This window comes from Magnolia sinica, chromosome 11, assembly GCF_029962835.1.
Source record: "Magnolia sinica isolate HGM2019 chromosome 11, MsV1, whole genome shotgun sequence".
Lineage (NCBI taxonomy): Eukaryota > Viridiplantae > Streptophyta > Magnoliopsida > Magnoliales > Magnoliaceae > Magnolia > Magnolia sinica.
In genome coordinates, this window is record NC_080583.1 from 60,260,476 (window position 1) to 60,264,341 (window position 3,866).

Below are 3,866 nucleotides of genomic sequence, written 5' to 3' on the forward strand. Positions count from 1 at the left end.
TTTGAAATCTGGAATAAAGGAGAGTAATTGTAAATAAAGTTGATTAAAACTTGTGAATTTAAAGGTGGGAACTAGAGTGCTAAGGATCCACTTGTAGTTATCAAGATGCTACCTTGCTTGATTCAAAGAACACAATTGGAATTGGAGTCCTACCCTATCCAATTGAAAGATAAAGCGTTTAATTCAAATCTGAACTTTCATTGACCTAATTCTCAATAGAAGAGAAGAGTGATGAGTGGAAGGGATTCCATCACCCTACCATGCCCAGGAGATGATGATGAACAACAAGATTTACCAATCTCACAATCTCATAATGGAAAAGAAGATAGTCAAAGCTATCACAACATCTATTGTAATTTGAGTCACAACAAACCATAAAAAATTAAAAATATTTCTTAAATTCAAAGTAGAAGTCAATAAAGTTGAATAAGAACAAGAATCAAACAAAAAAAAAACATCCAAACATGCTATAAGTTTCATCTCTTAGCCCTAGCTAAGAGGTTTAGCTAACTATAGACATGATTGAAACTAAATCTCTTGAACAAAGCATGAAAAATAAACTAGGAAAGAAGAAAAACTCTTTGGTGGCTGCTCCACCCTTATATATGCTCATTGAGACCTTTCCAAACCCTAGTAGATGCTTTAGAGCATCTTAAGGAGTCCATTTATAGTTGTGGAACTTCAACTTTTGCACAAAGTTGAAAAAAATCTAGAAACCGCCTCAAATTTATGCACTCTGCACAGTTTTCAAAATATGTTCAGAGTTTAAACCACCTCAAATTTACGCACTTTGTGCAGTTTCCAAAAATATATTCGGAGTTTCAGAATATTCTTTTTTAAGACAATTTCAAGGATATGTTTGTTTTTAGGACAATTTCAGGAATCCTTTTCTTTACTTCAAATCTTTGATTCTCTTCGTTCCTCACTTGATTTTATTGGATCTTTGGCATGTGAATTCTTCATTAATGACTTCCAAATCTCTAAATCTTCATTTAGTAATCTTTTGAGGATAAATCTTCCTTTTGGCATCAATTTCACCTTTAAGCTCTCGAAATCACATCGCACATGAAAACATGCATAATTAAATCAATTAAGCACTATCATGTTTATAAAACCAAGATATAAATAGGGGGAAATATACAATATTTTACACTCAACAACAGGGTCTGGTCGGGTGCCACAAGGGTTATCCTTGCCCCACTACCTTTAGTGTTAAAAGACCCTTTGACATGAAGGGTCCATATATGGGGGTCGACCTCCTCCCTGGTTACCTCGGCTCTCTTGAAAGCTTGGTGTTGGTAAACTCAGCGATGAAGTCAGCCATTGCCTAGCCTTTGATAGTAGTTCAATGTTGGTACTCAATTTTGAATTCACCGAGCTCAATGCCCACTTGGTTAGTCTCCCTGATACCTTAGGTTTTTAGAGTACTTGACGAAGGGGTTAATTGGTCGGGACCATGATGGTGTGGGCCCGGAAATAGGGTTGTAGACTGTGCGATGACACAATTAGGGCTAGCATGAGCTTCTCAATGTTGTGGTATGTAGTCTCAGCTTGGACCGGTGCTTTGCTGATGTAGTAGACAGGGAGATGCTTGCCTCCGACCTCTCATAGTAGGGCTGAACTTATCGCTACAACTGAGACCGTCAAGTAGAGCAGCAGCGGCTCTCCTTGCTATGGCTTGGAAAGTAGTGGGGGCAACCCCAAGTACTACTTGAGTTGCTAAAAGGCTCGTTCGCAGTTGTCGGTCCATGTCGATTTTGCTTTGCCCTTCAACTGTTGAAAAAAGGAGAGACACTTGTCGGTAGCTCGGGAGACAAACCTATTGAGGGTGCTAGTCTGCCCATGAGACACTGAATCTCCTTTGTAGTTTTAGGAGAGATCATATTCAGCAATTCTTAGATCTTGTCGGGATTTACTTCAATTCTCCTTTGGTTGACCAAAAAGCTGAGGAGCTTTCTTGAACTTACCCCGAAGGCACATTTGCTTGGATTTAGCTTCATCTGGTATTTTCTCAGGATGGTGAACATTTCTTCTAGGTCGGTCACATGGTCTGTAGCTATGATGCTTTTGACCAACATGTCATCAATATATACCTCCATAGAATACCCAATCTTCTTGGCAAACATCTTATTGACGAGTTGCTGGTATGTTGCTTCGACATTCTTTAACCCAAAAGGTATAACTTTATAGCAGTAGAGCTCATTTGTCATTCCTTTTGTCAATGACAAAGGTCGTCTTCTGCTTGTCATGTGGATGTATAACGATCTGGTTATATCCTGAATAAGTGTCCATGAAGTTAAGGAGATCATGCTTTTTAGTACTTTTGACAAGTTGGTTGATCCTTGGAAGAGGGAAACTGTCTTTGGGGCAAGCCTTATTCAGGTCTATGTAGTCGATTCACACCCTCCATTTTCCATTTGACTTCTTCACGAGCACAACATTGGCGATCCAATTAGGGTAGTATATTTGTTCAATGAAGCTGACTTTAATGAGCTTATCGACCTCTTCTCCCTATGATGGCATACCATTTTAGTTCAAATGCTCATCGCTTTTGCCTCACTGGCCGATGGTCGGGGTTGACATTTAGTATGTGAATCATCACTTCGAGTTTGATGCCGAGCATGTCTTGATGAGACCATGCGAAGACTTCGGTGTGTCACTTCAGCAGATTGATGATCTCCTCTTGCTGACCTGGTGCCAACAACGAACCGACTTGAACCATGCGAGACGGGTTAGTTTTGTAAAGAGGTATGACTACTAGGTCTTCCATCGGAGACCCTCTCTTAGTTGATTCTTCTTGGGGGTCAAGGGAGGTGACAACCATTTTATGTTGCCGCGTTCCCATCCTCAAGGCCATTGAATAACATTATTGGGTCTTGTGCTGATCACCTTTGACTTGGCCGACCCCATGCTCAGTTGGGAACTTCATCGATAGGTGATAGGTCGACACCACTGCTCGCATGATGTTAAGGGAGGGTTGTCCTAAAATGATATTGTAAATAGAAGGACAGTCAACTATGAGGAAGTCGATAATCATGATAGTCTGATCGAGACCTTTTCCCACGGTCACAGGTAGTAGTATACTTCCCTCGGAAGTAACCCTCTCTCACGTGAACCCAAGCAGGGGAGTTTAAACGGGACATAACCAGGACCTTCTGATCTCCATCTTATTGAAAGCAGTAGTGAAGAGGATGTCGGTCGAGCTGTCGATGTCCACTAATATGTGGTGCACCTTATGGTTACCTACTATCATGGTCATCACTAGGGCATTGTCGTGTGGGTGGTGGATTTCCTCGAGCATCTTCCTCGGTAAAGGTCAAACTACAGGGGACCATCCTCTGTTCTTTGGTCGCCTGACATGCAAATTTGACATGATCCTCCGAGCTGTTGCCGCTGATGCTTTGAGCATGAGCTCTGCGAGTTTTGTTTGAGTTTCCTCCTCCTACGGGTCCTCTGATATTGTACGGATCTCTCTTATAACCTTGTTGTTATTCTTATTGCCTTGTTGCTCGTTTCTCTGGTCTAATCGTTCCTCTGGTCTAATCATTTGTCCCTTTTCTGGTAGACATATTCCCTCAAATGTCCATTACGAATGAGGGACTCGATCTCTTCCTTAAGATCAAAGCATTTAGCGGTGGTATGGCCGTGGTCGTGGTGGAAATGACAGTTCTTCCGCTTGTCCCGTTTGTCGGCGTCAGCTTTCATCCTGCTTGGCCATTTCAGGATCCTGTTATTGCGAACTTCAATAAGGACCTGCTCGGGAGCCACTTTCAGAGGAGTATAGGAATGGAACCTGCTCTCTAGATGGTGATCCGGGCCCTGACTTCTGTTCGGGTCGTCATCCTTTCTTTTCTTGCTGTTGACCG